General features: G+C 37.5%; 1 protein-coding gene across 1 annotated transcript in view; it reads left to right on the top strand.

Annotated features, from left to right (window-relative positions):
- Window positions 1-24,707, top strand: part of col8a2 (collagen, type VIII, alpha 2) — a 61,708-nt gene that overhangs the window by 21,956 nt on the left and 15,045 nt on the right. The window contains exon 2 of the mRNA XM_002936225.5: window positions 7,962-8,018. The gene's annotated coding sequence lies outside the window, so the exon portion shown is untranslated. The remainder of the gene's footprint in view (window positions 1-7,961; window positions 8,019-24,707) is intronic.

Raw genomic sequence — 24,707 nt, 5'->3', positions numbered from 1 at the left:
GCAAAAAGAAAAAAAAAGTATCAAGCACTAATGTAAGGGGAAAGGAGAAGTGCTTGAGCCAGTGAGTCTGAAGGGGATGGGTTGGCAGGTGTCATGCTTTTACAGCTCTGTAGAATGCTAACCAGTCTAATCTTATTATCATATATGTATTTGATGGCTAGATATACTGGAAGTCACAGAGTAATTCCCTGACCATAACTTCAAGTTAACTTCTAATAGCCAAGTATTATAAAGTAAAAGTAGGTATTAGTCTCAGATTTATTAGGTGAATGTCAATTGCTGTTATGGATTTTTTGGACTCTTTTTGGATTTACTACCAGGTCTTGGCTGCCAATAATTCTAGGGTTCCTGTGCATCTTTGCATGAGATCAGTCAAACTCAGAGAAAGCTGAGGGGGTGGAATATTTGCATGTAACTTGCAGAGGAGCATGTATGAATGCAAATACCTTAGTGAATAGTGTCAATGTGGACTCTATTTTGCCCCCATTTTAACTTTTCAGACTTGTGTTTGAAAGTTAGTCCTCAAATATTCTAAATTTTTTATGCAGGGTGTATATTATTTCTTTATTAAACAACATTTCAGTGAGTCATATTTACTATGATAAGTTTGGGATTCAGCCAAATGATTGCAAGTTAATTGTATACACTGTTTAGAAAATGTGTGTTAGGGGTGGTACTTTAAACCCTAGCTAACCAACTAGTAGCTAGTTTAAGCTGGAGCCAAAGGGGTTTACTGCACAGTCTCAAGGCACTAATCATATGACAATGAGCAATCAATTGATTCCATCCCTGTGTGGTTTCCTGTCATGTCAGTCAGATTTGGACTGGAAGTGGGCCCAAACAGGCCCCACCAGCCCACTAAATAATAGCCCCTCTGGCATTTGCCAGAACCCACAGATTGCAAGTCTAGGTCTGTGTCCCATTTTGCCTCTCCAAAAAAAATATCCAAAATGACAAAAATTCCAGAAATGCATTTAAGTCAGTGGATGTTTTTCAAGACAACTTTTTTGTGGCCATTGGAGTCTATGGGTGTTTTTTTCACAGTAAAACTTGGTGACATATTCTGTTCATCACTAGTAACATCAGCCTGGGCTTACACAGGGGGACAGGGGAATGTGTTGGTTTTGCCCATAGTAGATGGCTCCTCACTGAGGCTAGTTACATCATATAGGGCCATGGCTGAGCTCCATATTCATTCATGGCTGAGATCCATATTTATTATGTGACCCCCAACTTAAGAAATACTATATATAGTACACTTTAATTAGAAAACAGTTCTCAGTAGAGGAACTGCAACCCTTTTTGATGTATTCAGTGACTTTTGTGAAGATCAAAAGTTAGTTGCCATTTTGCATAACCTCTGTTACCATACTCCCCAGCAGGTCAGACTGGGCTGGCAGGGAACCGAGAAAACACTTGGTGGGCCTCGTCCCATGTGGGTCCTGCAACCTCCTCCGACCCAGGCCCGCTCCCTCTACTTACTGTAGGGAAGAAGGAAGTGCGGTACGCTGTGTGTGTGTGTGGGGGGGGGGGGGTGATGGGGTTGACGCCCCAGTGTGACACTGCCTGCCAGAATGTCCACTCATTTGCCATCATATTATACAAAGGATGTAACACATTACTGGCAGCATTCAAAAACTTTTGTACATGGTATGCTTGTCAGTTTTGAACTATATAAATACATAACATTTTTACCAGCATGCAGCAAGTTAAATTCACTTCTGCCTGAAAAGGGTAGTCTATATAATTTCAACCATGCAACTGGCATGCAATTTGGGTCACTGTGGACAGCAAGTGAATCCTTCACAGAACATTTTTAAGCTTGCACTGACCCTTGTAAATGCCTTGTACATGTAACAGTGCTGCTCTGGGCCCTAAAATTGAGAAGTAAAGATGGTGCTTTGCAATGATGGCAACTTCGTTTCAATCTAAATTGGCCCCCTCTAGAACGACTATTGCATTTCCACCAAACCTTGTTAACTGTTCTTCTGTTCTCTTCCTCAACTGAACTACAACTTCATTAGGTCTTTAATGAAAAAGTCTGGGGTTCCAAAAGCTACATGGTGTGTTTTCCTAGTACATTCTCACTAGTTCAGTGAACCACTAGCTGGACAGGCATCAAGCAGGTCCAGTTGGTCTTTCCACATCCAGAAGTAATGATAATCACTACAATTATAATCCATAACATACCAAATAATCTCTAGGTCAGCTGCTTGAGGAGTATCCTCTAATACTTCAAGGGGCATTCTCCCAACCATTTCCAAACATACCATCATAGAAAGCTCTCCCTGCTATTTTAACCCCTTCAAAAATATTAACAATTACTCATTAAGGTTATTAAATGTCTAGCTTTTGAAACATTATTAAAAAGTAACAGATGACTAAGAATTCTGGGAATTACAGTTAACAAAAGCTGAACAAGAATGTGTTTAATGTTGCTAACTTAGCATAGCTGTGGTGTTGGTTCCCAATAAAACCTTGTCAGGCATCCAGGGTCTAAGAATTTAGCCAAGTGCAATGTGGAAGTCAAGGTTTTGGCACCGAACAGGTCAGTGACCCCAACCACAAGAGGTACTGAGTAATCTCTGTCCTGCCAAAAGGAATCTCAGCTTCAACTGCAAGTTTGGTTCTGTTGACTACAGTTACCATGGAGTTAGTTATGTAAAAGGAGCAAGTTTATTGTGCATGTGTTAACTCTCTGATTTGCCAGATAGCAATGCATTTGTGACTCCAAAGCACAAAACTACTTTGTAAGATTTGTAATTAAATAGTATTATTGATAAAATAATCATGGTAGAATGTTATTTATGTCAATTTGTTTGAAGGATATTGGTATGTTTTATTAAAACATAATCTATTATGAAAAATCAAATCTTTATGTGATCATTAGAACAAAATGTATCTGCAACGGGACTAAAAACAGCTTCTATAGCATAAATTTAGCTAAATTAATAGAATTTGATACCCGAGGCAGTTGCACTTCCCTTTCTTATTGTATATGTTAGAGAAGACTTACAAGAATCAGAAGAGGAAATGATATATTTCAGGGGATGATAATGTTAAAGAGTAGAGCTGCAGGCACTAGACTGTTACAGAGAATAAGGCTAGGCAACAGGAATCATCTCAAATATACATGTGCCATCTAGTGGAGAGGAGAAGCAAAAGCTGTGGGCGAGAGATGGAAACCAGAAAATAAAAATTGAATATCTTCTGGCATGGAAAGTTAATAAAGCTCTCACATGGTCAATATCCAACTCGAGCATCTGACTGAAAAGGGCATTTTGACATACAAATACCAGGCCACGTCAAAATGTGCACTTTGGCTCATACAGCTGTTATTTCTCTCTATAATAATGTGTTTTATCCTAGCCTGGATTGTGCTTAATTTCTGATTGGCTGAATATAAGTACAGGGTTCCTTTGCAACCATGCACTGGTCATTCACAACACAGAAGTCAAGGAAGGTGCTGGGCAGAATGCAACTGAAGTCTGCTGGCAGATTTAAAAATACAATCATTCTTGTCATGGGTTAATGAACTGGAGAAAACATGTTCCTAAGTACGACTATGACTTGTTTGCCAGCTCCTTCCATTACATTTTTGTGCATATATCGGTTGACATCACTGTAGGTTCTGGTAGGCCTTCATAGCTTATGATTAATGATGAGCGAATCTGTCCTGTTTCACTTTGCCCAAATATTTTTCTGTGGAGAATTGTCACGCTCGTTTCGCAAAAAAAAAATCCAACAATGGTTGCCACAAATCCATGCCTGGTCAAAAATTTCACTTATCACTACTTATGATATTTATCAAAAGCCATGTTATGACACAGCAATTTTATTCTAAATCCAAATGGCAGCCATGACTGTCAGGTCTACTAACAACTGAACAACTCTCAACTTCCCTAGATTTGTTGGTAGGAGATGTCATTTTCAGCAATAGCTGAACAGCAAAAGGTCCTCTATCCCTGGTTTAACTAAAAACTGTATTATAGCTTATACGGCAACTATACAACAGCTTTGCACTTTGGTATTGCATACCTCCGATGCTAGCACACAGACTGCTCCACTCCAGTAAAAACAATAATAAATGTAGCTCAACTGCTTCATTTTTAACAAAGAACATTTGTTGCTTCTGTATTATATAAAATATGTTTCCTGCTTGTGTTGCTAACTGCATTGGAATGCCTCCCTGGCTCACTAGTTTTTTAACACTTTCAAGGCCAGATTAACAATGCTGGATTCTAAAAATGCCCATTGAAAGTGATTATTAATTTATGGGTAAGGACTCAAAATTTGGTCCCCATGATATTTAATGAAGTGAAATGTTTTTCTACAAAAGATAATGTATTTAATTAAAATATGGAGAACTCTTGGGTCACAAATTTGACTCCTAGTCAAACCTTGAAGGAGAAAAATGATCGTCTACTTTACCAGACATTATAAATAAAACCAAATTCCAATCCACATACAGTATATATATTTAAATGATGTGTTGATGTTGTATAATACAGCAACTTATACATTTGGTATTTAATACCTCCCCATAAAAATGACAAATTAGTGGTATATGGTAATGTATGCTGTGATATTCATAATCATACTGGTAACAGTTTCCATACTTGGAATTCAGGATGTAGCCAAATCAGGAAGCAAGACAGGCAGACAAAACAGCAACAAACACATGTTAAATTAAATGAAATGCATTCCTTTAGTTTGGGAACTTGTTCCTTAAGTTTCCTAGTGTTTTTGGCAGAATAACCATACACACCAACTTAAAGAATGGTACATGACCAAGGAATGTCCAATGGCCAGTTGCCCATTTGGCAAGTGCATTTTTATTTGAGCCCTAAATAATATATATTAACACCAGGTTTGAATAATAAAGGCTACAGTAAGTTTCATTTTTGAAAGACAAAGACAATAAATAACAACAAATGCACATAGACTAAAAATAACACTTTAAAATCAGTCAGTGAGAACAGGTGCTATAATTTGCCGCAATGTCATATAAAGCAGACCAAAGGTTGTTATATTTAGAAAATTGTGCGTAGCACTAAACAATTATTAAAAATATTAAGTTAAGAGCAATGAGGGTGTGACCACAAAATTTATACAAAGGCAAGAAATCCTCTGCACACACCCATATGAATATATTTAGGACAATAGTACATTTATTTTATATATATATATATATATATATATATATATACCGTATATACTCGAGTATAAGCCGATTCGAATATAAGCCGAGGTACCTAATTTTACCTAAGAAAACTGGAAAAACTTATTGACTCAAGTATAAGCCTAGGGGAAATGCAGCCTCTACTGCTAAGTTTCAATAATCAAATTATTTAATAAAAGGATACTCATAAGTGCTTACATGACTACCATATTAATAAACACAAGGTATGGGCTGGAAAATGAGGCGCTTCAGATTAGACAAATGTAATAACACAAGAGATTTTCCATCTGGGGAGTAGGAGGCACAAGAACAACTGATTCTATGGAGACCATAAGGGGTTATTTACAAATGCAGCCGCATGTGCAGTCACACTAAAATGGACACAAATATTGGGTGTATATTAAAGTTACTTGAATATACACTCCTTGCACTTCTCTATAGTTAAGTGCCATTGCATCCATCCTGCCTCTTCTGATGAGTTGTGCCCAAGCATGTCTATTTACACTGGTGAACCCCCAAGTTACCATCACCCTAAATGGTAACTCTAGGACTGCCACTGCAAGTTGTGTCAAAAAGCAGTCTTGCACCAATAGAATTAACTCCCTTTTAGAGATGTGCATTGGAAGTAATGGAAGCCGAACTGTAAGTATGTTAGCCATAACTTGGCACCCAATTTGTGAGCACAAACTGTGTTCATTGTGAGGCATTAGGCACACCTCTCTCTTCACTCCTTAAAATTGTGCTTTTCACACTGAACTGCATTTGTAAATGACGTTTCAAATTACCTTTTATTTCTATAAAGAGGAGGCAAAGGTCTTTCTGCCACATCATCCTTATTACTAGAGCTCTTCCACTTCCATCTCCCTAACACGCTGGACTCCATGTGCGCCGAAAGTTTGAGCGGCGCATAACCATGGAAACCGTACGTTCTATGCATACGGTCTATGCAATCAGTGTTACACTGCTGAAAGCAGGCGCGCGTCCTCCACACCGGCAAACGACGAGCAAGCGCACGTCAAGGAGCGCAGAGCGTAAACTACCGTATATACTCGAGTATAAGTCGAGGGTGCCTTTTTCAGCACATTATTGGTACTGAAAATCTCGGCTTATACTCGAGTATATACGGTATATATACAAGGAAGAGTGGAGCACACCCTATAGAGGTTTAAATGCCTTGGGTGCTGGCCAAAATAAGGCCATATAAGGACAGAGAGACGCACATGCACATGCTCTCTGTCCTTATATATATACAGTATATATATTCACAGAGGCCAGCAGATGGGATACTGTATCTACAAGATGAGGGATCACATGCAGAAAGGGGGTACAATCTATTCCCCCTTTTAAAGTAAAAAGCCTCTTAGCACTGGTGCATACTACCCACCATATGAGTAACTTGGAATTAATTATGTATTCACCCTCAGGGAAGCTCTTTACCATCTTTAAATACATGCCTGATGACATAATACTCTTTTACATAATCACCATGTATGGTGCATATTGTTAAATATATATGTGATGTAAGGAGTACTGACTTTGTCCACCAGACATTTTGGATGATGATTTTACAAAAAAATTTTTTAAAAAAAAGAAACAAATCATAGACATTTTATGTCATATGTCTTTTCCTGTGAAAACCTCTTGCTTGAGAAAAAGAAGTTAGTTCTGGAAGAGAAGAAGGGTTTTTTTCTACTTCTTTTTTTTTTTATTATTATTGCGTTCCAGAAGAACACGGTATAGGTTTTGGCAAGTGGTTCATCTTTCCACGAGCCGAGGGGGAGAAGAAAGTCAAAGACCTGGATTTTTTTCCTTTTTACATGCTGATTGAAATTCCAGAATTTTCCAGCTCTACTTAGCTGTGTGTGTTGTGGTCTCTCTCTCAGACACATCAGAAGCTGCAAATGCAGTTCCGTGTTTTTGCCTTTGAGGTCAATCCCAAAGCCTCTGGACAAAAATCTGTTAGTGAACAAAGATACAAAACTGTGTAATCCAGAGGATAGTGGGGAATAAGACCTGTGCTGTATGCTTTGTGTACATGATGCTTGCTTTTCATTTTGTATGTAAAGGCTGCAAGACCTAACAAAGATTTAAACCGTTGTAAACCTTTTCCCCTCTGCACAGCTGGATTTTTATCTAACTTTTTATTCAGGTAGTTGTTTTGGAAAGAAAGAAAGATACGACAGCCTGAACTGATTGACAATAATACATATGTAGCTAAAGACCTTTTTAGATGAAAGGACATGTGGATCCATAATTCCCAGTTTACAATATAAGGTGCATCATTTAAAATGATTAGTCTGGTTATATTTCCATGCCAGAAGTAGAAGCTTAAATTCAAACAATAAAGACTTTATTTCTTGCTTTAACACAGGGCAGAGCCAAATCTAAAATCCTACTAAATTAAATCTGCTGGCCTTATGAAAGTAAAAATAGACATTGTGAAGAGTTAGATGTTAACTGATTCTGGTCAGTAATAGCTTGGCTGGCATATTTAATAAACTGCTAGTTTCTAGTTTGGAACATTTAGTGAAATTTTACAGCTTAAAGAACCTGAGTGCCGCTTGGTAATCTAAAACTTCTATAAATAGTACGCAATGTTTTGAGCTTTGTAGGAGCAGTTGAAAGTCTCTCTTTGCATTACAATCCTTTCTTCCTGTAATTTTTAAAACATTATGATTTACCTAACCCATGCAAAAAAAAATCTTTATTCCTTTATAGCATCTAAACTAAGCATTCAATCCTGTTTGTTGGTGGTAACTTCTTCTCCTTTGCCTTACAGAGTTTCCCCCAGCCTGGATAGAAAACTGGGCAGCATCTTACTTATTGACAAGATCAGGTAGGACTATACTGTAGCAGATATGACTAGTATGTGAACTAAGTGGAAAGACTGTGTGAAAGTTTGCTACATGATTTGACCCATCTGCTCATTTTACTTAACTATTTCCACGCTTTTCTGTGTCATTCTTGCTTTCATTCTTCTATACCCCTTATCCCTCTGTCTATTACTTCACAAGCCCCCTAACTATCTATTTCATCATTAGATTTCTTTTTCTCATTCTTCTTGTCTTCCCTTTATCAACACTGGACAATTTATTATTCTCCATGCTCCCCATAACTATACTGTATTGCAAGTTCTTATTCACCATGCTATGACTATGTTCTGTTTGTATTTCTCCCTAATACTTTATGTTATCTTACCATTTTCATTCATTCGTTGATATGTTCCCTATTCTAACATTACATTTTAGATTTTTGGAGTTATGGTCTAATTTCTTGTCTGCTCTCCTTAGTTAAACATATGAACTGGTGCTATCACCTAAATATATTATCATATCATATTATTGTATTCATTTACTTGCAATAAATATTTTACTCTATACCTGATTTTATGAAAAGTTTACATTTGTACCTTAATTGTATACAGAATACCTGTACTTTCATTCTCAGCATGTTTTTGAAACATATCATTAGGAGTTACCTTTACCTTTTTATATTCTAGTAATAATAAGCTTTTTTCTACCCCAGAAAAACTTCAGAGTATCATCTGGGGTTTTTACTCCATAATAAAATGGAACAAACCTCTATGTTTGGATTACAACCTTCAACATTCCAGCTATTACAGGACTATAACTACCACCATGCTTTCTCCAACAACTCTCATGTTGGTGGGTATGTTGGGTATTTTGGGAGTGGCAGTCTAGCAGCAACTGGAAGGGGACCACCAAAAGTTATTCTTGCATCAAAGCAGACCACATTGGCTGTTCCAAAGCTGTGTCTTTAGGCTCACAAAATAAAACTCTGCTTTGATATCTGTTCCCCTCGGGAAATTTTTCTTATATGACCATGTGTGTACATTTTGTTACTGTATTTATAATGCTGCCCACTCCTATGATCACACACCCACCAGTAGAGCAGCCTCTCCTTGTTATTTTGCCATCGCCCAGAAGCACAGCAGACAGAAAAGTTCTCCCTTTGAAACATATTTGAATGTAAACTGGGTTCTGAGGCAGCTTTTTCTCATTTCCAAACTATTTTATATCAGTCCTTGGCCTGCCGTTTGTTTTCTTTGAATTTGGTTGAGAAAATGGTCTACATTTCGAAGGATATATCAGCCTAGGAATCTTGGCAGGCGGAGAGGTCTATATCTAAACACACTGCAAATCTGAAACAGGAGGCGCCTATTAAGAAGGAATAAACAAGATTTTCTTCTAGCCTTGGAACAGGAGCCGCCTGGAAATAGATGATTTTAAAGCAACACTAATGCCAAAATACAACATGGTTTTACTTGAAAGAATATGTGGTAACATATAGACCAAAGGTGTTAACATATTCATACTTTGATTGAACTTCTGTTACATTATATAAAACTACAAGTGCTGCATTTGACTTGGGGAAAAAAATCCCATGGGTGTAATTAAAAGGTCCTGTAGCATTATTTTTGCCTGTGCCTTGCAAAGAAAACTGACATGTTTCCCATGGGTCTATGAAGTGGGCCCCATAGAAGATAACAACCTCTTTTCTGAATGGAGCTAATCACTCATGTTGATTAATCTAGCAACACAAAGGGATAAACTGTGTTGTATAAATTGACGTATCTCAAGTCAGAATCTACTGCAGACCTAAGGGCTCTGGCACACGGGGAGATTAGTCGCCCGCGACAAATCTCCCTGTTCGCGGGCGACTAATCTCCCCGAATTGCCATCCCACCGGCAACAATGTAAGTCGCCGGTGGGATGGCACACGCTGCGCAGGCGATTTCGACATATCGCCGAAGTTGCCTCGCGAGGCATTTTCGGCGATTTGCCGAAATCGCACCGCCGCATGTGCCATCCCACCGGCGACTTACATTGTCGCCGGTGGGATGGCAACTGATGGCAACTCGGGGAGATTAGTCGCCCGCGAACAGGGAGATTTTTTCGCGGGCGACTAATCTCCCCGTGTGCCAGAGCCCTAAGGCACAATCAGTTTGTTTGCAGTTGTTGTTAAAATAATAAAGTTACAGTGTGCTATATCGCACAGTAGGATTCAGAACAGCTGCTACTAGTAGTTGGCTTCTTTGTTTTCTATGTGGCAAGTAGTCTTTACGTGCAAGTGGCCATTGTTTAAACCCTGGAGCTACCACTATTTTCAGAGGTACAGCAATAGGTGCACTGCGATGGACCAAGTAGAGCCTACTGCAGTTATATGGGAGTGACTGAATCACCTCTTGATGCAATAACAACAATTTCAGGGAAATTTGTGTGTGCATTTGTGGTTATAAACTACCCCTAATGAGGTCTTTTTCTATCTAACTAAAAGTTGTAGCCATTAATAGAAGTAGCCACTTATCCTATTTGACATAAGTAGGTGATTACCAAACTGCTGAGCTGGTCATTAATGCAGTGGGTCCAGGCCAAATGCCAGTTATGGTGAACTGAGGAGGTGAATGCAAATTTATTGTGTTTGCTTTCTTTAAACTAGAGTAGCATGACTTTAGCACAAACTAAGGGAATCTGACAATTGTTGGACCACAAGGGAGGAAGGATTGAACTCAAGAACTCTCACAACAGTCAAATCTCAAATATCTCAGATATTTTTGCTCAGCTTCCTCTCTGTCTGCACCAAAGTTCATATCTGCAGGCTGTCTGCATACTTTATTCCTCTGTATGTCTTTAGCCATCATTTGAACCTTTGATGATTCTAAAGCTCCTGATTTCCAACATCCATAACAACATATAAGTGTCCCAGCCAGGGCTTTCACCTGCAATATGTATAGGCTGAAAGATGCTTTTATACCACAAATGCATAGGATCATGCCAAACCACAGCATATTTAAAGAGCATTAAAACCATGTCTCTTTTCCCTTTCATCTTACCATCTCCTATAGTCAGGGATTTTTTTTTTCATTTATTGTTTTGTCTTTTGAGAAAAAAATGCATGAGTGCATGAGTTCATTAATCAATCTGATGCAAATATCCAGAAATAAGTTAAGCTTTTCTGGAAGGGATGGTGACGTACAGCAACAGATGTTTTGCATGCTGAGAGATCAAAAAAGTACATACCTAACATTAAAGGTATACTTGGTCTAGGACAAACCCCAATACCCTGTGGCTTGGTCTGAGCTAGAAATAGACAACCTTTGGTCCATTACTTCTAGGGATGCTGAAATCTGGTGTCCTGCAATTACTGTAGGTTATCTATGCCTGCTTTTGGTTATTTATGTGTATGTTATACTTTCTGTATGTTTTACAGAACAGCACAACCAGTACTCTTTCTAACATTTTGTATGTTTGTAGCCCAACTGATGAAAATTGATGGCCATGTTACCATAGCTTTCTATTTCACTAAGCTTTTCTATTTCATTCATCTCTTCCATTATATATAAGTATATATGCAACACAGAGGAAAGTTCTAAACAAATGATAAAACGTCTATTATTTTAGTCACTCAACAAAACATTTTTACTAGATAAAATACCATCTTATAGATAAGCTATTTGTTTATTAGATGCTACCATGCTTTTTTTATGCGTATAAACGTTGATACTTATCAAACATCTGGTGTAGTTTTGCCAAGGTTAAAGAAAACAGAGCATTTAATTTATCCTAAGCCTTAAACACTATCTATCTGAACAGTGAGCGGGTCCAAGCTGCAAACAATGTAGAATGAAGAACTGAATATTCAGAGTATGACAGACAGCTTTTTTTAACTGAATATACATGAATATACTTATGTTGAAAGTAGGGAATGTATGAGAATTGCCACCTGTATTGAATTCTAAATGACTGACACATTTTTACATAGAAAGCCATGTAGTTTGGTTAGTTTTCAAAAATGCCAAGATCTATTTGTTCTATCCAAGGTCTATTTGTTGAACCTAACTATGGCTGTCTCACTCAGCTACTTGATTGTATAAAAGACTATTGTTAGTTCATTTTCAGGCAGTAGAATAGAAGTACTCTGACTCCCATCACCTTGACTTAAAGCAATACACCACATAAGTCAGTAACAAAAAACAAGGTTTGGATTATGTACTTGTAAGTTAGCTTGAGTGATGCTGAGAGGTGTGTGCTAATGCTTAGTAAAGTAGCACTTTTAAATGCAACTGGCTGGATTTTGTGGAGTCTCTTTAATGCCTTTAAATCATCAGTTTTTTATGTCATTATTTATAATCTAGCCAGATGCGTTTCTTTGATTTTCTAACTGTTGAAATAAGGTAATGCTTCACTCCACTTTTTACACATGATGATAAATATACCCCTTAAGTATTGAGGGTAAAAAAAGGAAACTAAAAGGCCCTACTGACATGCTTTACAGTAAAACAAAAAAAATGATAAAGCAAATAAGAAAAAGTATAGCCGTATTTGGAGTAACACTTCATTTTTTGGACTATCTTACTAAAGAAGAACTTCCCTTCTTTGTGGGGTCATAACAGCACTATGTTACAAAGTAATATCCAGATTGTGGTAGTTGAGGTAAGAATGATCATTCCTAAGGCTGTTTCAAACTGACACTTTTCAAAGGTGCACAAATTGGTGCGGTGAGGTGCCTCACTTGTAAAAACAAAAGAAAAAAAAAAGTGGTTGTATATACAGATGGCTAATGCTAACCACTAATGAGGCTTTACGTGCAGACAACTGTTGTTTCTAAGACTAGTGGATCCAGCAATGTAATAATGAGGCACAGTTGTAAATGAGCATTTATATCTACTTGAAATTATAATTTCATCCACTTCTGTTTATTTTGCCTGGAAAAGCTCTCACATATCCCATTTATTTGATACTAGCATTTAAAAATCACTAAAATTTGAAAATGCATGTTTATTATATTTACAGATGTTAAAGATTCCCATTTTCCCCCAACACAAGCTACTCGTTGCATGTCAGGGTGAATAAGTGATTTCCTTGCAGTCTATACTTCCAGTTATGTATTTTGGTTCCCACAGCTTACAAAAGTTATATACATTTAAACTTATAAATCTTAGTGTTAAGGGAGTCCCAGTGTAAAGTATATATTGCATACTTTGCAATTGTTCATAGATTTAATGAAATATAAATAAAAGCTGGCTTGGGTTGCCATCTGTCCAGTATTGAATGAGACATTACAGCTTAAGCATATACTGCTCCGATCTGTAAGCCAGGGGTATAACAATGGGGGGGTAGACTGTGTTACTGCTGGGGGCCCAAGAGTGTAGGGGTATAATGGAGTCCTAAAGGTATGCAGTAACAATGATCTGAAAAATGTCTTCTATTTAGCCCAGTGATGTCTAGTTATGCCCCTGCTCTAACCACAGTCTGAGCTTAGTAGGTCTAAAAAATTAGACAGGAAAACATTGGGCAAATTAGCTTGTACTATGCCCTGTATTGTGACAGCATCACCAAAAGTGTGTGTGATTTTCACCCTGTTTTGGTTCTGCCCTTTTGCTGACTCCTGGGGGACAAACTTTTATTGCCAAGACAATAAGGAAGTTTGGGAGAGGGGTAGAATTCACAAAAACTGAACTATATTATTCCAATAGAAACAAAAGCTTCATTAATTCTAATTTGTCAATTATGGTAAGACTAATGAAAGATCTGGCTGGTTACCATGGGTTACTCTTCTGTAGTAAAAACACATTTCTTTGTATCCCCTATGTACTTGGATCCAGTTAAGCGCTCTACTAGGGCTTTGGAAATCTGTGTAGTTAAGCTAGGAAAGAGTGACTGAAGATTTCAGAGAGCCTGGAGCTCTTTGAAATGTAGGGGCCCTATGAGAAATTGTAGTAAAAGTCATATTTTTCATAACATAAATTGAATAAAAAAATGCATTTGCATTTTAAACTGTTGTGTGTATATACATAGAAACACAGTACTTGTTCTGGCAGCAGGAAGATAAAAAAAATAAAAGGAAAAGCGCTGAGGAAATCTTTTGGCTGCATGAACCCTCCCTATGTAATCTGTGAATCATCGTTCTTTATTTAGAGACAGTCTTGCAAACCCTTTCACAATTCCTGGAGTAATTCATCTACAGAGTACAGAGAAATCTGTTCCGCTGAAAACAATGGAAAATATTCTGAGGATTTGCAAGACAGTGTAGATGCACATGTGGAATATAGGAAGAGGTATCATTCCAAGCCAAAGAGCAGGTGAAAAGGATTGCAGGATAGAGTTGTTTGGCATTAAAAAAAATGTTATTTTGAAACAAGAATAAGAAATTATCATTGTTAAATTGGAAAGTCTGCCTTAAAAATTGCTTTCATAATAACCCCTGCAAATTGTAACATGGTACTGTATGTTAAAAGGGCCCTGTCATAAAAACAGGCCTAGTATTTGAAACATATGTGTCATGTTGTATAATGCAGAGCAGTGCTAGGAAAAAACATTGTTATATCGGCTTGCATGGATAAGAACATTTCTTGATGGTCATGTCACAAAATGTAATTCCTTCCTGTCCTAAAACCATATTGTCCAATTTTGTATCGCTAAAATTAAGATTAAGCATTCTCATTTTCAGCATAAGTGCTATTTTGCCAGATAAAGATAACATACATGCTAAGAGTAAATCCTCTTGGAGAGCTGGCCATACTGTTGTTAGTGCACTGTAATAGTGTCCCCCTTAACTGTAATCTAAATTTTGGGTCAAAAAGGAATGTTGTGATTTTGATAATTCCTCCAGCAGTTGAAGATATTCATTGTACCACGTTCAACATGAACAGAAAATCTATGGAAAGTTGCTACACCACCCCCATCCCCATTACGATGGCTACAAAGTTCTTACAGTGAATGCCCGGCCCCAGACTAATGTTTTAACAACCCATACATCTTGGCTTGGTCTCTGGAGTTCAGGTCTGCTGGCGCTCCTAAGCCACCTCCCAAAGAAATCCTTGGTGGTTAAGAAGAAATACCGTATAAGATGGGGCCCATAGCATTTTTGTGGCTGTTCAGACCTCCATGTGGTTTGTCTGCGGCTCTGCTCTTGCAGATGTGTTTTTCATCCTGTGGTTACATTCCCAGCTCTCTATTAACCCCTCCGTTGTTGGCAATAAGCCCGAAACAGATAGATGGGCAAAAGTAATGACTACATAGCTGGCCTACTGCCTTGTGAAACTGTAGCACACAACTCAGGAAGAGGTTACACCCTTTTCCTTGCATATAATGCATTTGCAATAATGGTCCAGTGGTTAAGACTGTATCCAGTGGTTGTCCTGTATTTTGCAAGATTCTAAGATGAGCAAGATTAAAATTTGTCTGTGGTAGGAAAGCTTTTGGGGGATATTAAGGGATAATATATTGGAATAAACTGTGCCGTGTATAAGCCAAGATGGTTTCGTGTGCAATAGATCCTGCCAGACAAATGGTGAGGACAAACCTAGACCTTGGGATGTAATTTACTGTACTTAGATCTTGCTTAAGCATTTCATGTAGTGCCACACAGAAGGCTACTGATTAACTTGAGGAATAAAGAACTAAATTACTAAGGGAGGATTAAGATAGATTACAAAGAGAGGTGATAAATAGAATGTTTACCAGGTGAACCAGTGTTGTTTATGGAGTAACCAGGGGTTTGTCCCTGTTCCTTTTATTTTTCAATTTGATCATAAATGACCTTGAGGTTAGTATTGATTCCATTTAGTTCATAATTTGCTTTTATCACCATAAACCTCATTTGATAATTATCTGTTCATTTAAATCTCCTTGCAAATGGCAACATCCTGCATGGAACTTAAGATATCTGTCTACATTCGAGGTTTATGTTATGGCAGAAAGTAATTCTGTTTGCAGACATCATCCCAAGAGGCAGATAGGAGGGCCCCCCACCCCCCCCCCCCCAGAGCATCATTTGTGTGACAATAATGTTTTTTACAAATTAAACAAAAACACAAAAGTATAGAATATTACATTTAAATCTTTGGATAATTATATACAGTCATGTCTACAAAAAAACTGGGCCTATGGCACAGAACCACTGTATACTCTCTGCTGCAAGACAATCTTGCAGAGACCTCCATATGTTGTACTACCCACAATTATAAGCAGCAAAAGAGCTAGGGAGGAAAAAGACCAAAAGGGATCTTCTGGAATGGCATTTTATAACAGGAAACAGCTTGCTGAGTACCTATGGCCTGCAGCACAACCACCGCCTGGGCAAACCTCACACCTGATTGGCAAAGAAGCAAACCTCAGAATAGAAACAAAATCCTGTGATAATTCCAGAGAGACATTAACCTTCTGTGGTCATACCTTCATTGATTTTCTCTGCATGGTATTTATTTAACTGAACTATTAAGAGATACATGTATACTAGTATTTTTTTATTGCTGTAGGTTAACAATTTGGTAGGAAATTTGATTGCCTTTTTAAGGAGAAGTGTAGCAATTAAATCACTCTAGCAGCTGCTGGGGGGGGGGGGAAATATTTTATTCCTTGATGTTCAGATTACAGGGGGTCTACACCCCAAGAAATAAATTGCTGAGACTTTACTCAGAGGGTTTCTCAATTTATATAATTTTTCTTAACAGTTTCTGAGATATTTGCAATATTGCTAACTTTTAGCTAAGCCAATAGTCAGCAACCCAAGGGTTAACTTAATATAGAAAACACATAGGAAGTGCATAGACGTTTTGGGTTGCAAACACTCTGGGCCTTCAAAAAGGGCTGTTGAACCAAGCCTGCTATTAGCCTGACCACAGCTATATGATATTTTGCATGTGTGTACAGTAGACCTCCATTTTATATGATTTGGTGAACATAACCTGATTAATGGCACTGACTAACGAAAAGTAGAAGGCAGCCATTGACATATATATATATATATATATATACATTCCCAATGATTGTGCGTACTCCAGTATCCTTCAATCTGGTTTAATAACAAATTACTTAATGTTTAATAAACCTGGTTGAAGGATACTGGAGTGCGCACAATGATTGGGAATGGATATAGCATACAACAAAAGTGCAGCACCCGTTTGTGAAATGGGAATGTGGACTGTTTATGGGAGTGCAGACCTTACGAGGTAATATTATATATATATATATACATATATATATATATAAATGAATATCAAATGATAACAAGCAATTGTTATTATTATCACTATTATCATTGCAATTTATCTTTATCTATAGCATCACAAGTTCAGAAATGCTTTACAATAATATTACAAAAACTTGTACAACTGAGTTGTACAACAAATGACCAAAGAAGGGTTACATAAATAAACAGTAGGATTAAAATTTAATATAATAATTAGAGGGATATTTTGCTGTAAGCAAAGCAAAAGAACAGGGAACAGTTAACACATAAGGGTATAGTTGTCAGTACAGCTGACCACCATATCACTGGAAACTATGAGCAGAAAAATTACAGATTCTGTTCTGAGCTTCCTAATTTAACCCAAGGAGGACAATTGATTAAAATACATCTATTACATCAACATGAAAAAGCATGTAATGCAAAGCAAACACCTTATTGCCTTAAAAATGCAGAATATAAAAACAAATAAAACACACCATTCACAATCTCTAAATTTTAGTCAGAGAAGTACCTGTACAAGGACTTCTGCTAAATCCTGCTACAAACATATGTTGCGTTGCGTGTGGTACAAAATGCATAAAGAGTTCCAAGAAACATACCAACTGAAGTAGGGCATATTAGAGGCACTGACTGTTTACATTCATTCTCACTGAACTTGTGCTTGCCAGATGATATCTTAACAACCAAGCAGTAATTAATGAACATTTAATTTATGCAATTTGCCTTGTTTGTAGATTCCGAGTCTAAAAATGGTTTCCAGGGATCTTGATTTCTCGTTAAATAGATTTCATATATTTATGAGCACCTATTTCTTATTGCAAACAAATGAAAGGTAATGACTATTAAATTAGTCTTTACATTAAGGTCTCAATCTATTTTTATTATCAAAGGCAAAGGGGCATAAAATGTATTGTTTAAGGTGAAAAATAGCGAATGTGTCTTATGATAAAAGGATTTAATTGACAAGTAAATGTTTAAATTGTTAGGCACACCCAATGACTTTTTACCTTGTAGCTTGGGCTGGCGCTCTGTTTCTTTAAAAATTGCACTGACCCAAACTCTTTTTAAAAGCACCATTTCCCTAATAATTATGTTATTTAGGCTAGAGACATACAGCTTCAGTCTGTTCTCTTTCTAAAAAAAACTACAGTAACACTGATTTTATTGATCTTATTTATATATATAGTACCAGCATGTTTATGCAGCACTTTACAGTCATTGTTCATCATTTACATCACACCTTGACAATATGATCTTAGCTTCAGGAGATCTACATGTGTGTTACTGCCCACAACTCTAAGCAGTTGGGGAGAAAAAAGTACCAAGTAGAATCTTCTGGAATAACTTTTTATAACAGGAAACAGCTTACTGAGGCCTGCAGCACAACCACTGCCTGGGGAAACCTCACACCTGATTGGCAGAGAAACCAAACCTTGCCCTTAGTGGAATTTACAGTCTAAGGTCCCTATCACATTCACAAAACATACTCTGTGGGCAATTTGATCAGAAGCCAATTAACCTCCCTCTATGTTTTGGAGTGTGGGAATAAATCCACACAGACACCGGGAGAACATGCAGAACCTCAGCCAGTTCTAATAACTAAACCACTTTGCTGCCCAGATACCTATTAATCCCTGTTCCACATTAACAGCTTTTTTCCAAAGAAGGTACTACTCTATCCCTGTTCAACACTAACAGCTTTTATCCAAAGGAGGTACAGGTATAGGACCTGTTATCCAGAATGCTTGGGACCTGGGGCTTTCCGGATAAGGGATCTTTCCCTAATTTGGATCGCCATACCTTGTCTACTAAAAAATAATTAAAAAATAATTTAAACCCAATAGGATTGTTTTGCCTCCAAAAAGGATTAATTATATCTTAGTTGGGATCAAGTACAAGGTTCTGTTTTATTATTACAGAGAAAAAGGAAATCATTTTTAAAAAATAGAATTATTGGCTTATAATGGAGTCTATGGGAGATGGCCTTTCTGTAATTCGGGGGCTTCTGGATAACGGGTTTCTAGATAAGGGATCCTATACCTGTACTACTCTATCCCTGTTTAACACTAACAGCTTTTATCCACAGGAGGTACTACTTTAAGGGGCAGATTTTTCAAAATTTGAGTTTAGAACTTAATACATAAAAACCTGCTCATGTTCTATTCATTCCTATGGGATTTTTAGAAGTGTATTTATCAGTCGGTGAAAGTTACAGTTCACCATTTGATAAATGCGCTTCTAAAAATCCCATAGGAATGAAAGAATTAATAGAACATGGTTGAGTTTTATGTATTAAGCTCTAAACTCACATTTTGATAAATCTGCCTTCTAGTGTGACCTAGGACAAGGTCATCATCAGGATTCTGTAGATTATTTATTATATATAGATAGATCAGTTGTTAACATCTTTTATAATTATATTGTTAACAATTTAATAATAGTAACCAGCCTTATAACAACACTCAACAATTTTTATTTGATATTTATATAGAACTACAGAGCAAGCACCAGCCAATCAGACAGCTATAAATTTATGGGTTCGCTGTATAATTGAAGTTGTTACATATTAGCAGTACTGTATATTACAAAAGTCACTTGTTTCACAGCTTATTGAAAGATGTACATTATAAAAAAATAGATTCTGTGACCTGCAAACTTTAAATAGTCCTTGAACCCCTTGGTGATTACAACTAGATTTATCAAGATGTGAGATTAGAAAAATAAAAAAATCACCCACTATTCCTTTTATATTTATATTTTTAAAACAATGTAGCTTTTTAATTGAACATATGGGGAATATTTCTCTCCTCAAACAAAGGACATAAACAGACTAATCCCACTAGTACCATTGCTTTAGGGCAGGGAAACAGGAATGATCCTCGCCTTATCACAAACCACTTTACTGCACACTCCATAAGGCACCAGTACAATAACTTTTTTGGAAGCAGAATGGTTAACCAAATTAAAAACTGCATACAATTATCCTTTTGCCCTTCATATGCATTTGTATATTTATGCCCATGATTAAGTTTGACAGATGTTTAACTTCAATCAATTTGTCTGCTGTCATGTGCTTGTTAAACAAGTTGCTAACATTTAGAGTTGCAGACTATCTTAGACAGTGAAATAATATTTTTCTTTTTTAGATATTGCCTAATACTTTCTCTCTCCCCTGCTTCCCGTTGTTTCTTCTTTTCGAATTCTTTGGCGATCTCCGGTTTCAGAGAAATATTGATGTGAAATAATTTTACCACTATGGGCCTCCTGCTTAAATTAAAACGAGGCCTGCGTTTATGTTCTTACAATACGCTTTTTATAACTAGTACAGCCGAATGAACCGTGTGGCTTTGTAACCTTTAACCTACCACTGAATTCTGCATTACAAGTAAATTGTTTCAGCAGAGAAAGACCAATGTTCCTTAATTAATTTATTGAAGGGTTTTGCATGTTTCTCATACTCATGTTACATGTACTTTACATACTGTCAAAAGTATAGCAACAGCAACCCTGCATCTATAACATAAAAACTTGGCTAGAAACTGGACAGGCTTCAGTCTTAAGATCAGAGGACTTAAGTGCACAATAAAGGGACACTCTGACCTGGGGGTTAACAGTAATGGAGCTTGTCCTATATTATACATAACTCTTGAACTATGTGACAGTGGGGGTTCATATAGTAACATAGGCACAAGAGAGAACAGAATTTCTGTGCCCAGAGGCCACCCCCATTCTTCACCCCCCTCCATTCAGGATTGCATGCATCGGCATCCATAATCCTCTTCCGGGGCTAATTTGAGAGAGCACTTTGTCAAAAGTCCCTATCAAGCAAATATAATTCTATAAGAAGAGTTGATCATTAACAGGTGCAAAGGGCAAAGAAAAAAAATGCCAGGGACACAAAGTACTCCTAACCCATTTATTAACATCTGTATAGAGGGGGCATTAAGCACAGGGCTCCCTTGAAGGCAGAAACAGTTTAAGGCGCAACTGGCACAAAGGTGTAGAGTTCAGCTGATCTGCACCAGCACTAAGGGCAAATTCTAATTGTAATGCAAATCGATGAATGCAATTTGCTCTCCATTAACGTGCATAACACTTGCACCTACATTTGGTAAATGAACCCTAAAGTGTGCCAAAATATCTTAAAAATGTAATTTCTAAATGAGTCACAAGTTTTTGCACATGTGGTGCTTCCACACTAAACAGCTGCTGTGTTGGCTTAGGCCACAGGCCACCTGTACCCCAGAGTCTTCTGATTTATTCTGGGAAACTATTTGAAATGACACATTATTAATGTATGAGAAAAGCAGCTCCTTCAGATGTGATGACACACTGAACCCAAGGGCAATAATGTACCTCCTATTACAAAATGTAGTGATATTAGCAGTGACGGAGATGTTCCACGACCATATGGCAGCACGCAGAACCCTTTATGCAGCTCATGCAATGCCAACGTAACTTCTGATATCATCATATTATGTATATATGTTTTATAATGCACAACTTTTAATTATTTGAAGTGACTGATTATACCAAATGACGTTAATAAGTACTGTTTGCCAGTTACTCATAGATTTTCTGTATTTTACAGCTATAATTTTAATGAACTTGATAGTGCAGAAAAGAAGTGACTGTATCCCATAGTTGCATAGATTATAAAGAAAGAACTACATTCAGCTTTAGCACCTTGAACAGAATGTCTATATTTCTAAAAAGAAAAAGGTCATACCAGGTCTTTTGATTAAATATACCACAAATTCAGCTTGAGATAGGCAATCATGTTGTTTTTCTGGCTCACTTTCATAATTTTGTTCTTAATATATTTTCAAAAAGACATTTGTAGAAGTACATATTGAGCCTCCTCCTATTGCTGGTATTTAAGCAATTGCCAGCCTTGGCTGCTTACAGTTAACACACAATTTTTCCAAATACAATATTTCACTCACTGCATGCATTTAAAAAATCATTAAAAATACACATACATTCTACACCTCTTTCTGGTTACATTGCTTAGGAAGCCTTGCCACAGCTAAAGGTTTTTTTCATGACATTTATTTTCAAATTTAAGCAATCAGGATTTAAGGATTTTAGTTTAAAAGCCATAATAGTTTTAAAAAACAGGAAATCCATTTTATTTATTATTGTCATAGAGACCCAAATGTAGACAGGAGGATTAAGAGTGAAGGATTTGGGCAGTGCTAACACCATGGCTGTGAGGGAAAGCTTGCTCCATAGAATCATTTTCATTCACTGAATTGCTTGCAGACTTAATATAATCAGTATTGTCTGCATATTCAAACCTGTGATTTGTTCCATTTACAGATGACACCTTATGCCATATAATCTTATTGTTATATGACATTTCAATAGTGTCAGGTAAAATAAAAAAACATCCACTGCAGAAACAAGCTGCTTTTTTTGAAACACTAGACCAGGGGTCCCCGACCTTTCTTACTTGTGAGCCACAGTCAGGGTCGGACTGGGGGTGCAGGGTCCATCGTGGCTGCCACCCCAGGTGCCCCCGCTGGCCACAGCCCCCGCATCCCCCGCAGGAGCCCCCACTGAGCCTCCCTAACCCCCCGCAGGGTCCCCCACCTGACGTCCTCCCCTGAGCGTGCAAAAGTTTAACGTGTCAGGGACGGTGGGGTCTGGGCCGCCGGCCCACTGGGTTTTTTCCCGGTGTACCAGTGCGACCCTGGCCACAGTTAAATGCAAAAAGACTTGGAGAGCAACACAAGCACCAAAAAAGTTCATGGAGGTGCCAAATAAGGGCTAAGATTGGCTATTAGGGAGCCTCTATGCACACTATTAGCTTACAGGAGGCTTTATTTGGTAGTAAATCTTGTTTTTATTCAACCAAAACTTGCCACCAAGTCAGGAATTCAAAAATAACTACCTGGTTTGGGGGCACTGAGAGCAACATCCAAGGGCTTGGTGAGCAACATGTCGCTCATGTGCCACTGGTTGGGGATCTCTGATCTATGGCAACAGAAGTACAGCCATTGATGTAGCCCAGTGGTGCTGAGGACTTCCCATACCAGTCAGTTGAACTGAAGAAGCTGCTCGGATGAGTAGTGAAACGTCTTTAATGATTAACAAACAAGTCCAGTTGCTTTAAATTTATTTATACTAGATATCTACAATTTAAAATTTTATTCTTGAACCAACAAATGTATTTTTTTGTTGTTGTAATATTGGTGTGTAGGCAGCCATCTCAGTGCATTGTGCCTGATTCTGAGCTTTCAGAAAGAGCCAGAGCTACACATTAGAACTGCATTCAGATAACCTATTGTTTCTCCTACTCCCATGTAACTGGAGGAGTCCCAAGCCGGACTTCTTACTATTGAGTGCCATTCTGATATTTACTGGGAGCTGCTACCTTCCCATTGTTCTGCTGATCAGCGGGGTTATATCACTCCAACATGCAGCTCAGCAGTAAAGTGTGACTCAAGTTTATCGGAGCACAGGTCACATGGCTGTGGCACCCTGGTAAATGAAGAATATGGCTAGCCCCATGTGAAATTTCCCATGTACATTTTTTTAAAATGAATTTCAATGCAGTATTCTACTTGATAAGCTCTATTAACTTATGGGTTTTGGAAAAGACATGTTTTCCCATGACAGTATTTCATTAAACGCGTTCATATGGGTATAGGGATTGAGATATCCTGTTTGACTCATGGCTATAGTTGACCTGCATTTTTCTGCATCTTCATGAATCTGAAATACCATTATATACCACATGCTCATAAGATATTGAAATGTGGATATATACATTGTTATTATTCCCAATAGGAGCCCATGCATGCACATGTTCAATAAGGCATTGTTATAAAAGAACAAAGAATCATCCACAAATCTAAAAACTGTCTATTTACATAATACACTTTGAGAAATGGCAATGGCATTTATAAAATATATTTCTGGATAACAGGCTTCTAGATAACAGAACCCACACCTGTTGCAGACAAAAAACACATTTCACAAATATTGGTTAGAGCAGAAGACTGTCTGCTTCAATTCTTTTGTATGGTTTCTTTTGTCTACATGATAGCACATGGATGTGAACATCCACTTATAATATTCTGATCATTAATGTACGTTTTATAGCCAAGAAATAAAGACATTTGGCTGCAATTCAAATACAAAGATAATATTCCTGTTGGGATTTTTAATGATATCCATTTACTCTCTATAGACAGCATTAATTGTAGAAATAATAACCAGTCACTACGTGATATGTTCTTTCTTCACATACAGTATAAATTGTGAGGCACAGTCTTAATGGCTATCTGCCAAAGATAAATGTTAACAGTGGAAATATCATCCAGAAACATCCTCAGCCACAAGAACTCCACCACAAATCATCAGGACAAATCAGCAACCATGTCATTATAAACCAGAGGTAGAGCCCCTGTATGTTCTGCAATGAATCAAATGCAGGAAATATTGTCTAGCTCTAGCAGATACAAATAGACAGGAGTAGACATATGAATTTAACTACGTAGAACTATGTAGAATGTCAAGTGGG

Source organism: Xenopus tropicalis, chromosome 2 (assembly GCF_000004195.4).
Source record: "Xenopus tropicalis strain Nigerian chromosome 2, UCB_Xtro_10.0, whole genome shotgun sequence".
Taxonomy (NCBI): domain Eukaryota; kingdom Metazoa; phylum Chordata; class Amphibia; order Anura; family Pipidae; genus Xenopus; species Xenopus tropicalis.
Note: the sequence above shows the minus strand (reverse complement) of the source record. Positions and strands in the feature narration are given on the sequence as shown.